Consider the following 15091-nt stretch of genomic DNA (forward strand, 5'->3'; position numbering starts at 1 on the left):
TTTTTTTAAAAAAATCTTTTAAAAATCTTCTTTTTTTAAAAAAAAAGGATATAAATTGTTCAATCTCCATAAAATCTGTATAAGACAGGAACTTATTATTTTCATTTTATAGATGAGGAAACTAAGGCACACAGAAGCTAGCTAACCTGCTTAAATACTTAGTGAGATAAACACTGGGGATCAATTCCATAGTTGAGAGATTGGGGTTGAAATTATGCTCTTTTGGGTAACTGGAGCATTTCAAATACAGGATCACTTCAAAATATATTATCTGCTAGAATTTTTGAGACCATGGGGGGAAAATGAATCAGTCTGGAAACTGTCAATTAGTTTGTGCTTACAAACTTCAGAGGACATCATTCTTGCTGTTATTTTCTCCCTAGTACTTGATGTCAAGACCAGATGGATTTTTTTTTGTTGTTGAGTCTTTCCATACAGCACAGATATTTCTCATGCATACTCATAGGGAATATGATGGTATTTGGAGATCCACCCATAAGTGCTTTGCAAACCGGATAGATCCTTGATCTTACCTCTTTTCTCTTCTGCCCAATGTAAGTCCAAAAATAATGAGTAGGGGTTATAGAATTTTCCCAGATATTATCCACTCAATTCTTGCTTTACTCCCAAGTAAAGCTGGTTCTGCTTTTTCATTTTACCCTGATTTTCTCGTTAGCCAACTAAGCAACACATGCACAGAGAGCGTTTTTATTTTTATTTTGCTTTTATCCAACCTCTTTTAATTGTTTTCCTGGGAAACAGATTTTCCTTAACTTTCCCTGTTCATGACAATACCATGCTTTATACATTGCTAATAGAACTTTGATTCTGGTCATAACAAATACAGTATGGCTGCCTCCTAATTGGAGCAAATCAAATAGTATCTACCATTTTCCCATGAGAAATCTGAAAAATACTGCATTCTATGTGTTATCCCAATTTCTTAGAACACTTGCTTCTACATGTAATTCCCCTGGGAGATACCTATATAATTTTAATTCCATGTACTTAGGATAGTACATGAGGAAGAAATAATGGTAAATGAAATAGTTATTTCTTGTTTTTTTTTTTAAGTTAATCAATTAATTTGAGAGAGAGGGTGCAAGTGGGGGAGAGTCAAAGGGAGAGGGAGAGAATCCTCAAGCATACTCCCACTGAGCACAGATCCCTATGTAGGACTCAATCCAACCAAAGTTTTTCCAATGAAATAAAGAATATAACTCAAATGAGGTTTGTACTTATGCCTGAAATTCCTCAAATGTATTTTAGCAATGTTTGTCTTAAAACTTTATTAGATATAAACATATGACAAAAATCACAACTGTGATTCTTCTAATATATAAAAATTGGCTTTTTAGAAAGCAAATTAAACTAGAAACTAAAAAAGAACTTCCTTTTATTATTAGCTTTTAATGACCTATCCTGTTCCTCTGGGGAAGAGACACAGAGTAATCTCTGTGTTTTCCAACTATTCTTTATCCATAAAATGAAAACAATGTGGTTACATATTCAGTAACTTCCCCTATATATATTAAGTTTTGTGTTTCAACCTTTATATAGCTGAACCCATAAACAATTGGGTTCTTTTTTAAAATTAAAATATTTAGGATAGAAATTCTAAAATACCCACAGAAATATTCAATTAAAATAATTAATTTTTTATGTCTGCATTTGGTAACCAAGTGCTCGAATTTTAGCTATGACTATCCAGAAGAAAAATTATATTTTCCAGCTTTTCTTGTAGCTAGATAGGATCATATGACTACTTTCTGATCAGCAATATTAAAATAAAAAACCTGATATATATATATATCATATATATATATATGTGTGATTTTTTAGTATTGCTTTTAAGGAGAATAATTGTGCTTTACTTTTTTTTTTTTTTTTTTAGTACTTCCTATTGTCCTATTGGGTGGGATATTGAAGTGAGAACAGAAGTTGTTCATCTTAGATGATGATGGAACCTATAGTTAAAGAGTAGCTTAGCAAAAGAGAAGAGAACTCTGGGCCTCCAACCATATAATCACTATATCACATTTGGTCTTCTGTTTGTTGTGTTATGTGATACAGGAATAAAATTCTAGTTTCCTTAAGCCATTGGTTATTTGGTCACTTTTTATTTTTATTATTTTTTATATTTATTCATTGGGACACACAGAGAGAGGCAGAGACAGGCAGAGGGAGAAGCAGGCTCCATGCAGGGAGCCCGATGTGAGACTCAATCCAGGGACTCCAGGATCAAGACCTGAGCCAAAGGCAGATGCTCAACCACTGAACCACCCAGGCGTCCCTATAATTTGGTCATTTTTTAGTGACAGGCAACATTTGTATTAATTAATGTAGTTCTAGATATCAAGTAAGCGTGGATAATAAGTACCTGCTATATGTTTTCCTTTTTACTTACAACTCTCAGAGAACAATGTACAGAGAGTGCAGTTATTGAATAAATCATTTTAAAATGCTGCAAAATACATGAATCCGGTATGAAAAATAATGACTAAATAATGAGGTAATTTATTTACATATCATTTTAAAATTTTCAAATTTACTTTTCTCGTGTCAGTTATTTACTTTAACCTCAAATAAATATAGTGTATATATATAAATATATATAGTGTATATATAGTGTATATATATACATATATATACATATATATAGTGTATATATATATAAATATAGTGTATATATATAAATAAATATAGTGTATATTTATGTATTACTGTTATTATTGACCTTTCCCACTTGAGGAAACAGGATCTAGGTGGGAGAGAGACTTTACCCAGCTTAACAGTAGTTGGATACCATATTTATATACATTTTTGTAAATATAATTACCAAAAAGAAGTTGATGGGATGAGCACTGTCAATTTGTCAATTTGTATGTTTACAAATTGAACACCAATAAAAAATAAATCTATAAAAAAATACAATGTAAATAATAAAAAAGAGCTCCATCCCCCCCTATCCCCCAAATTAAAATAAATAAAACCTTCAAAAAAAAATAAAAGAAAAATCCAGTATGGTTAAAATTGGGGGGAAGTGACCGACTTTCAAGCCATCATTATCTGTCACCTAACCTAGTGAAATTACGTTTTAAATTATACATTTGCCTCTAACATTTTTCTCTTTTCCCATGATAGTACTTGTTGTCATTTTACTAATGAAACATAGATTGGAACATTTGTTATAGAACAATTTACTAGTTTAAAATGAAGCAATATTAATTTGTTTTTGTTTAGTCCGCTGTATAGTCTTACTTATTGCAAGAATCTAATTTTATTATGATGGTAATGTCTTTAATTGGAAAAAGAAAATATGAAATATACAGAAGGAAATCATATAAAAAATGTTAAATAATAATGAATTTGTCTTCTCTGGACATTGTTTTTAGATGCCCTATTAAGGAAATTAATCATTTCCTCTTATTTTTCACTAATGTTCTTTATTATCAAGATATGTTTTGTTTGTTTGTTTATACTTTTTATTTTGTAAGAGTCCAACCATATCCAAAAACAAACAAACAAAAAACAAAAAAACACTAGCCTAGTGAAATCAATGTACTCTCATCCCGGTGTAACAATTATCACCACAGGCTGAATTTAAACTATGCCCTTATCAACTTCATCCTTACCACATAATATTTCAAAGCAAATTTCAAACACTATGGCATTTTATTAGTAAATATTTTGGCAAAATCTCCTAAAGAAAAGCCTCTTTTTAAATGTCTCCATAATATCATTATTAAATCTAAAAACTCACAAATAAAATTGATTTTTATGCCCTATTTCCCCACCCAAGTAATGTTTAAGGAAGTGTTTCCCAAATACTAATATGTATAAAAATCACCTGAAGACCTTATTAAAAATGCACATTCTGATTCAGGAGTTCTGCAGTGAGATATGAAAATCCTCCATGTGACTTTATTGCTCCTTATCACACTTTGACTTTGGAAATTATGTTATACTTACAGAAAATTTGTGAGGCAGTTTAAAAAAATTCCTGTATGCCCTACAAACAGACTTCCTAATTTTCAGTATTCTACTGGTTTCTGTGTCTTTTGATCTCTGTCTTATTTTCTCTCCATACTTCTTTATATTTTTCTGAAAGATATAAGAAATCAGACACAGTCTATGATAACCCTTAAAATACTTCCTGTTTAGTTCCTGAAAACAATACTCCCTAAATAATACCTATCAAAATCAGAAAATTAACACTGATAAAGTACTAACATCCAAAGAGATCTCATTCACTTCCTGTGCTAGATTAAATCCAAGATCACTGGTTGCATGTAAGTGTCATACCTCTTTAGTTAACTTCTTAAATATGGAAATGTTCCTCAATCTTCCCTTTTTTTGTCTTGGATATTTTGAAAGAGTACATGATAGTTACTTTATTTTTATATTCCTCATATTATGTTCCATGGTTAGACTAGATACAGATTTGGGCAGCAATACCACAGAAGTGATGCAGTCTGCTTCTCTGTCATACAATGTGTATCAAGAGGTACTCAATGACTATGTCCCATGTTGCTCATGATACTAGTTTTAATTATTTGGTTAAATATGTTGTCTGCAAGGAATCCATGCTTTAAAGTTAATTATAAATGTGTGTGTGTGTGTGCGTGTGTGTGTGTGTGTGGTGACAATGTCCTGTTCCCCACAAAATATGTGCCAAATAAGTTGAGGGATAATTTTACATCAAAAAAATTATTTCTATTCTTGCATGAAGCATCGAATGCTTTTCTTACTCAGTCATTTCTCCATTTTACTAGTTGACATTCTACTGACATGTAGAATCTTTGTCTCGTTGTTTCTGCATTTTTTTTGTATGAACTCCTTAATTCTTGCTATTTAATGATGTACAATCCTTCAAGCAATATTATTTCTTTAGTACTCAAAATTTTCCAGATTAAGTCAGTTCCTATCACTTTTTGACCTGCCCCATAATTCTTAGAGCATTTTCCTAGTTTCTGCACAAGATATTCCAGGGTCACTATTTATACTATATGTGCCCTAGCTCTGCAATCAGCCACTTATTTCCAAGAATCTCTAGTTCCTGTAACTAAGAATTATATGTACTCTTTTCTACTGAGACGGTCATTGATATTACGTCCTCAATAAATACTAGTAGAATTAAAAGTGTTGAAAAGCAATTATTTTGGTGTAATTGTTGATTAAAATGTTAATATTATAAATATATTATCATTTATATTTTCAAATAATATAATCTCTTATGTTAATTATATCATTTACAATTATTTAAATTGCATATTAAATGTGGAAACATCTATAACAGCTGTGAGGATAGAATGAAGTATATCATTTTTAATAAGCAAGGGAAACTAGCAATACATAGTTGACAGAAACTAAAAATTTGAGACATGATTCTATTTTTAATTATAGTAGATAAATTTATAATCTGACAAATATGTTCTTACAAATTTTCCACATGCTTATTATAGAGTAATGCGTGTGTTAATGGTGAGTAATTAAAATATTGCATCTGATCCCATTGAGTAAAACATTTTCATAAGAAAAAAGCTAAAATTAATCCAAATGACCAACATAACTGTTTAAAAGAAATATGTGCTTTAATTTGTTAAAATCTAACCTTTTCTATATTAGAAAAATACTTTGACACAAACACTTTACAAATGTCAGTAGAAAATCTATTCTTCATTTCTTCACATTGGTTTTGTGACATTGTGTTTGCTGATATTCGACAGGGGATAAGTTAGGATTGATTTCTTCTGCTACTGCTCTTTTCTGTTGTATTATGGGAAATTAAAGGGCTGAAATGAGTTGAGTCCCTTCCAACCCCACAGTCACCCATGTGGGCAGACCTATGAAAGGTAAAACCTATGTGCTCTCTGGGTCCTAATAGAAAGTTTAGGAATAGAACATCAGTTTACATTGAAGGAATTATCAAAATTTTAATTTTTTTTTTTTACATTTTTATTTATTTATGATAGTCACAGAGAGAGAGAGAGGCAGAGACACAGGCAGAGGGAGAAGCAGGCTCCATGTACCGGGAGCCTGACGTGGGATTCGATCCCGGATCTACAGGATCGCGCCCTGGGCCAAAGGCAGGCGCCAAACCGCTGCGCCACCCAGGGATCCCGGAATTATCAAAATTTTAAAGTCTGTGAGGAAGATAAATGTTTCATACATGCTTTATAAAAATGAGCACATAATCAAAGTGGATTTTCTCTCTTGTGAGATATGAGCCTACTCCAAGGCTCTCCCTAGATAAGATGTATCCAAAATTAATATCAAGTTCCAGCCATCATTTTTGTAGATTATGAAAATTTTAAAGGGGCTTGAAGAGGATTCAAACATACTTATTTTATTTTAATTTGCATATATGACACATAACATTACATTAGTTTCAGCTGTACAACATAGTGATTCAACATGTCTATACGTTATGCTATGCTCACCAGAAATGCAGCTACCATAACTATATTCCCTATGATGGACTTTTTATTCTTGTGACTTACTCATTCCATAATTGGTTGCCTGTATCTACCACTCCCCTTCACCCATTTTGCTCATCTGCCTACCACCTTTCCTTCAAACAACCATCAATTTGTTCTCTGTATTTAAAGGTCTTATTCTGCTTTTTTGGTTTGTGTATTCATTTGTTTTGTCATTTAGATTCCACATATGAGTAAAATCATAAAGTATTTGTCTTACTGTGACTTACTTTACTTAGCATAATACTCTCTAGGTTCATCCATGATTTGCAAGTGGCTAGATCTCATCCTTTTTGATGGCTGCATAAGAGTCTATTGCATAGTAAAATATTTGTATTTAAAATTCTTTTAACTTTATCTTATTTTTTAAATTTTCAACAAATTTCATTATTCAGCTAAGAAATCAACAAGAACATTTTTTACTTGAAGCATATTTCACAATACATGATCTAAAAGATACATATAAAACATTCCCTCCAAGAAAAGTAGAATATACATTTTCCTCCAGCACACACAGAAGTCCCTGTTTGAAATGCATTGAAAGAAGCATAATGAATACTAAAAATTTAAGAAGACTGAAATCATACCAAGCATAATCTCCAACCACAGTGGTACAAAACTAAAGATCAACAATAAATAAAAGCTAGGAAATCTACAATATAAATATTAAATATTTAATATGTATATATTACACAACACACTACTGTACAAGCAATGGGCCAAATAAGAAATCAAACAGTAAGTCAAAATATGTCTTAAAACAAAAGAAAAATAAAACACAATATTCCAAAACATATGGGATGCAGCAAAAGCAGATGATAGAGTGAAATTTATGCTATAAATGTTTATATTAAGAAACAGCAGTTCAAATTAGTTACTACACCACAAAAAACTAGAAAAAGAAGAAACTTAGCTGAAATTTAGTAGAGGATGGGAATAACAAGGAAAAATTGGAAATAAATAGAATAGAGACCAGAATAATTAATAGCATAACTTTGAAAGTAAGGACCAGTTTTTCAAAAACAAAAAAAAAAACAAAACAAACAAACAAACAAACAAAAAAAACCCACAGAATTGGCAATGCTTTAACTATATTAACAAAAAAAAAAAAAAAAAAAAAAAGAGAGAGAGAGAGGGAAGGCTCAAAAATTAAAATGAGAAATGGAAGAGAAAGCAATACAATATATACCACAGAAATACATAATCTAGTAACATTACTATAAACAGTTATGTACTAAGAATAACAAATCAGATAACCTTAGGGAACAGAAACAAGTAATTAATAAAAACATAAAGATACCATGATTGGATCATGAATCTGGAATCCAAAATATAGAAAATCTTCTTAGAACAGTAACAAGAATGAAATTTGAATTAGGAATCAAAAATTTCCCAACACAGAAAAGGCCAAGTCTATGTGATTTCATTGATGAATTCTAACAAACATTAAAAAAAAATAATAATAACAACAAAATGCCAAGACAGAGGAATTTATCCCAAATGAAACAAGATAAGGCCCTAGCCAGAGATCTAAGAAAAACAGATAGAAGTAGCATGCCTGATGGAGAATTTAAAACTACATCAAAACAACAATCAAAACAATATTCATTGGGCTTGAGAAAAGAAGACATCAGTGAGACTCTTACCATCAGAGAAACGAATAGAAGACATCAGTGAGACTTTTACCACCAGAGATAAAAGAGTTAAAAAGAATGAATCAGAGATGAAGAATGCAATAAAAGAGATTGGAAACAGGTTTAATGCAATGAACAGGAGGCTGGAATAAACAGAGGAACAAATTAGTAACCTAGAAGACAAAATAATGGAAAATAATGAAGCTGAACAAAAGAGAAGAATTAAGCAACATGAGAATAGACTTAGAGAACTCAGTGGCTCCATCAAATGTAATAAGATTCATATTGTAGGAGTCCCAAAACAAGAGAGAGAAAAGGGACAATTTATTTTAAGAAATACTATCAGAAAACTTCCCTAATCTGGGAGAGAAACAGATATCCAGATCTGGGAGGCACAGAGAACTTCCATCAATATCAACCCCCATCAAAAGCAGTCCAACACCAAGACATATTGTAATTAAATTAGCAAAATATCTTGGCAAATTAGCAAAATAAAAAAACCTTAAAAGCAGCAAGACATAAGAAGTGCATGACTTTTTGGAAAACCCATATAGCTAGCTGGAGGTTTCTCAACAGAAATTTGGCAAACCAGAAGGGAGTAGCATGTCCTATTCAAAGTATTGAATGGGAAAAATCTGAATCCAAAAATACTCTATCCAGCAAGGATATAATTCAAAATAGAAGGATAAATAAAGAATTTCCCAGGCAAACCAAAAACGAAAGGAGTTCATGACCACCAAACCAGCAATGCAAGAAATATTTTTTTGACTTTTAAAGTTTTTATTTATTTTTTTAATAATAAATTTATTTTTTATTGTTGTTCAATTTGCCAACATACAGAATAAAGGAGACTCTTTGAGTGCAAAGGGGAGACAAAAAAAATGCAAAGACGAAAAAGGACCAGTGAATATCTCCAGAAACAATAACAAAATCAGTAAAAAAAAAATAGTTATAAACACATACATATCAATAATTACTTTGAATGTAAATGGATTAAGTAAATGCTCCAATCAAAAGGTGTCAGAATGGATTAAAAAAAAACAATATCCATCTATATGTTGCCTACAAGAGATTCAATATAGACCTAAAGATACCTTTAGATTCAAAGTGAGGGAATGGGGAAACATTTATCATGCAAATGGATGTTAGAAGAAAGCCAGAGTAGCAATACTTACACTGGACAAAGTAGACTTTGTGTTCTTGTATTGTTTTCATCCTGCTTTGGTATCAGGGTAATGCTGGCCTCAGAATAATCCTGGATGCATTCCCTCTATTCCATTATTTGTAAGATTTGGATAAAATATTTTTAAATGATGAGAAAATTCAATACAAAATGAGTAGTGTATTTAATCAATGCACAGAGAAGTTAACATGGATAGGATAGAGAATAATGGATTCATATTACCTCAAGGTTCATTTAAATTCAGTTTTTTTTTTTTTTATGAAAATCTAAGTTGTTGCAGTGCTTCATGAAGGTAAATTTAGTAATATATCTCAATCAAACTTAAGAATATATGTTCTTGGGATCCCTGGGTGGCGCAGTGGTTTAGCGCCTGCCTTTGGCCCAGGGCGCGATCCTGGAGATGCGGGATCGAATCCCACGTCGGGCTCCCAGTACATGGAGCCTGCTTCTCCCTCTGTCTGTGTCTCTGCCTCTCTCTCTCTCACTGTGTGCCTATCATAAATAAATAAAATTAAAAAAAAAAAAGAATATATGTTCTTTAATACACAATTTAATTGCTAGAAATATGCAGTTTGTATGTACTTGCAAAGTATGCTGTCATACATCTTAAGATGTTCATTGCAATGTAGTTTGAATACCAGAAAAAATATTTAATTACATGTTCATGGTACTGGTTAGATAAATTTTGTTATATCAATATAAAGAAATGATATGCTGATAGTAAAAATAAAATCATTGTAAGAGGCATGAAGGAAAAATTTCCAAACTATATAATACTTATTATCGATAAGAGCAAGATGTGGAATAATGTATTGAATTTGCTTACTACTTGTATGAATAATAGATACACAGTATGAGATATTTGAGATATATGCATAATTTTAGAAGGGTCTGGATAGTGATTACCTTTGCAAAGAGAAACTGTGACATGGTACAGAAGAATTTATATTTTATTAGAAATAATTTTCCATGTTACATTTTTCTAAATATATAGATAACTATTCTTATAAAACTAAGTGTTTCAAATAAATTCAAATTATAGAATTATTTTCAGACAAAGGGGTTGCTAAATGTTTGAATGAGAGGTGAAATAATTAACACACAATGTAAAGCTTCTGAAAATTGAATTGGGCTGATGGAGTTTTATGTTGGTTTTAAGAAAAGAATATACTGTGTTAGAAGCAGGTATTGTATAGTACATAAAGTTTCATTTAAAAAATCATATTTCAGGCGTATTTGGGTGGCTCAGTTGTTTAAGCATCTGCCTTAGGCTCAGGTCATAGTTCATATTTTTGTAAGATAATAATCAGAATAATGAATAATAAAAAGTATGCATAGTTTTTGAATTAGATATAAACCTACAGCAAAAAATATTTTTAGATGATCATTTTTAGAATGGTGGCTTTAAATGTAATAATTAGATTCAAAGAATACAAGTGAAAATGGAAATGTGCTGGATTATTTACAATGAGGTATTATTTTGCTTCATGGACCAAAATGCTAATGCATCTTGCTAACTCCTATTAAGGTCAAGGCATATGGATTTGCTCAAGGTAATAAATAAATGCTATTCACATTAGAATTGTGTCATAGATTGACTAATTGTTCTTTCTTGCTGAATATTTAAACATTTATTTGTTTTATTTATTTCTTTTATTCTCCTCTACCTTTCCCAAACACCTACCAATATACATATGAATATTTCAAAAAATAAGTTGCCAGGAATATGAAAGCAGGGCATATTGTATTTTGTTAATTAAGTAAAGGCGGTTATCTAATCCGTATGGTTCTCAATCAAATAGTGGCCCATTATATATATGCTAAAATACAATTATTTTGTAATAAACAGTAGTGAATTTCACTTAATATTCAAAAAATATATAGAGATTTTATATTTGCAGTAATTTTAAATTGATCCAATCAGTTACTCTAAAGTTTGCTTGATATAGTTTGTTATGTGTATTGAACCATGTTCTTGTGGAGCAGCTCAAAGAAATAATGAGCCAGAAATATGGATTAAGTAAATAAAATGATGACGATGACATGCATAATTCACGTATTACTGTACATTTATTTAACTTAAATTCTTGCTTTCACCTGATAGATAAATGTTCATGCTTTCTTTTGGCAGAAGAAAATCCCAAATCATTATAGCATTAGGACTCAGCTCCCTTTTGTTTCAGGTCCACAGGGCAAGAGATGTGGAAGGGCATTTCTATGAAGATGGGTGTGTGAGTCATAAAAACTGATGTTTGAAGCTGGAGTCATGCTAGCTGTCTCTACTCTGGATCCCAAGTGACAGAGGTACATATCCGTCTTATAGAGAACGTGTGCATGTGTGAGTGTGTGTGAGTGTGTGATTATACTAACCTTATCAATCATGGATAGGGCTCATGGGGTAGGTCCTCTTGCCTAGGTCTGAGGACAGTCATGATAAAATCTACACATATCTTAGAGATTTGGGTTTGAATAATTATGTCATTTTCATACCTATAAATAATGACTTAACGAATAATAACTTTAATATGTGATGATTGAATTTTTACTTGATTCAAATTTTAGTGTTCTGCACATTAACTATATGCATGTTAAAGTCCCTAGAAATGAATCATTTGGATGTTATAAATGCTAAGTTCAAAAATATCACCTCTTGTTAGCCTGCTGCTTTTTAGGAAAAAATTTTTCCGGGTTATATGCTGATGTTAATTTTTAAAACTACATGGATCAATGACCAAAGAGTTTAAGTGCTTATTTCCCTGGATATATATTATCCTATTGCTTAGTAGATGTCAATGATATGATACTTACACCTTTCTGATTAAGCGCCTGTTGAACTTTAGATTGCAATAATCAAAGACTTGTTCAATTTAAATTTTAGATTATTTAAGAAGTCTTCAGCAAAAAAAGACATTATAATATGTGATGATTACTGTAGATGTTGGGAAAGAGGCTGTTAAATCCAGTGGGAATGTTCATCAGCATACTGTAATCAGCAACTAGAGAGAATGCTTAATTACAGTTATTTAGGTGACAAGTTGATGTAGTAGTGGCATTGAAAGCAGGAAAGGATGCCTGGATTAACACTTGCAACATGTAAGAGGAAATGAAAACACATCAATATCAAATAAGGATCTCATTATATGACTGCTCATATTGATTTCTCTTATTCTATAAATTCCAAATGCAATTCTCACTATTACTTGCTTAAATATTTCTTTGAGAAACAGCATTTTTCATGAAAAGTAAAATCTTCAATATTAAAGGAGGCTTATTTTATTTTATTTTAATGATTTATCTAGTATTTACTCATTACAAAATAACATTGATTCGACTACTACCTTACTTCAACTTTTTAGCAGCATAGAACACATGCAATTATTTCTGATTTGTTAAAGAAAACTATTATAATCTGTGTATTTAAAAGGAGAACTCTTAAGTTCTTATAGAGTTTTATCATTCATATTGTCTGTAAATCAGTTTTATAAATCTAATTACTATTATATTAGTTTTTTATGATGGCTGCTGTAACATATTACTTCAAATTGTATGGCTGGAGAAAAAAGCACAGACACACATGCGCACACACACATTCATCCTCTCAGTTCTGGAGGCCAAAAATCTGAAGATGTTAACAGTCTGCAATCCCACTGGGAGATATTGATTTTATTCATTGCCTTTTCCAGCTTCTGGGGACTATCAGCATTCCTGGGCTTGTAGCTGCATCACTCCGATCTCTGACTCTGGTCACATTGCTTCCTTCTCTTCTCTTTGTGTCCTTTATAGGACATGTGACATTTCTTAAAAGACACTTACTATTGAATTTAGGGCCCTCCAGATAATCCAGGATGATCTCCCCTCTCAAGATCCTTAAATGAATTAAATCTGTCAATCCTCTTTTATTAAATAAGGTAATGTTTATACATTTTGGAGATTAGGATATGGACATAGCTTTTGGGCCATCATTCATCCCACTTAACGGCTAATTTTGTGATAGTATAATTGATATATATTTTTATTAGTAGCAAAACAGAATTTTTGAAAGCAGATTCTAATAAGACTGATTAACTGAATATGATATATATTTAAAATCATACTAGTAATGTAGCATGTTTTAATACTGAGTATATTTCTGGGTTACAGTCAATTCCTATAATGATGAGTTTTATTTTAACAGAATATTTCTTGGGATGCCTGGATGGCTCAGCAGTTGAGAGTCTGCCTTTGACTCAGGTTGTGATCCCGGAGTCCTGGGACCGAGTCTCACATCGGGCTCCCTGCATGGAGCCTGTTTCTCTCTCTGCCTGTGTCTGCCTCTCTCTCTCTCTCTCTTTCTGTGTCTCTTATAAGTAAATAAATAAATAAATAAAATATTTAGAAAACCTAGAATATTTCTTGATCAAATAAAAATACTTTTTGTCTTTAATTGTTATATTTATCCTTACTCATATAAAAATGGATGTTTCAGTTTTGTTAAGTGGGCATATAGTTATTTTGCACTCTATGAGCCGAGTGTAGTGGTAGACAAGAAAATAAAAGCTTTGCAGCTATTTGGAGCCCAGTAAATTAAACAAAGTAGAAAACAACAATATAATATTGCAAAGTTTGAATACATACATATGTATATATAATTATTATGTATTTTTAATCTTGTTTAACAAATAGATGAGAGAAGATTATAATTAGCCTTGATTCAGTAGGCATATACAGCAAAGTTTTAAGGAGTATGTTGTTGTTGAAAAAAGGTTTTTCAAGATAAGTAAGAGTGACAAAATTCTAAGTAGAAAGAATAGTGCAAGGAATTGACTCATAATGATCCAATTGCAGTAGAGTAAAAGGAGTGACAATAGAATGACCATAGGGGGGTTTTTCAAGCCTTGTCAGTGGAGCTCAGATTTTTAGACTATCATAGAAAAGTCAATAAACATGTCTAAAATGAAAATGGTGTGACCATATTAATTTTTATTTTGATAGGATTATTTGGTAAAATTGTATAGCATAAGTTAAAAGTAGTAAAGGATTGGGGTAAGATGATAATACTCTTACTGATACATTTTTTTTTAATGATTTCATTTATTTGTTCATGAGAGTCACAGAGAGAGAGAGGCAGAGACACAGGCAGAGAGAGAAGCATGCTCCATGCAAGGAACCCGATATGGGACTCGATCCCAGGACTCCAGGATCATGCCCTGGGCTGAAGGCAGGCACTCAACCACTGAGCCACCTAGGCATTCCCATTCTTTTTTTTTTTTTTTTAATTGAAGTATAATTGACATACAATATTATATTAGTTTCAAGTGTACAACAGCAATTCAACAACTGCATAAATTACGGTATGTTCACCAAAGTAAGTATAGTTACATCCGACCATATTCCCTCTGCTGTACTTTTCATCTTTGTGAATATAAGGATGCTTATAACATTCTTATGACTGGAACTTTACCTCTTAATCCTCTTGACTTCCTTTGCCTATCCCCCATCAACCTCCCTTCTGACAACTACCATTTTGTTCTCTGTATTATAAATTTCTCTTTTTGTTTTGTTTATTTTGTGTGTGTGGTTTTTTTTTAAGATTCTTTTTAAGATTTTTTTTAAGATTTTAAGATTCATAATATGGTATTTGATATGGTATTTGTCTTTGTCTGAGTTACTTTACTTAATATAATTCTCTCTAGGTCCATTCATGTTGTCATGAATGACAAGTTCTTACTCTTTTTTATGTCCAAGTAATATTCCTATATATATGTGTGTGTGTGTGTATGTATAATATACACACATCACAACTTCTCTATCCATAT

The 15091-nt window shown here is 31.4% G+C and overlaps 1 long non-coding RNA gene across 1 annotated transcript in view; it reads left to right on the forward strand.

Moving 5' to 3' along the window:
* LOC140636229 (uncharacterized) overlaps nt 1–15091 on the forward strand; it is a 320561-nt gene that overhangs the window by 242492 nt on the left and 62978 nt on the right. The window contains exon 4 of the long non-coding RNA XR_012033524.1: nt 11480–11600. This is a non-coding gene — a long non-coding RNA (uncharacterized lncRNA). The remainder of the gene's footprint in view (nt 1–11479; nt 11601–15091) is intronic.

Source organism: Canis lupus, chromosome 7 (genome assembly GCF_048164855.1).
Source record: "Canis lupus baileyi chromosome 7, mCanLup2.hap1, whole genome shotgun sequence".
Lineage (NCBI taxonomy): Eukaryota > Metazoa > Chordata > Mammalia > Carnivora > Canidae > Canis > Canis lupus.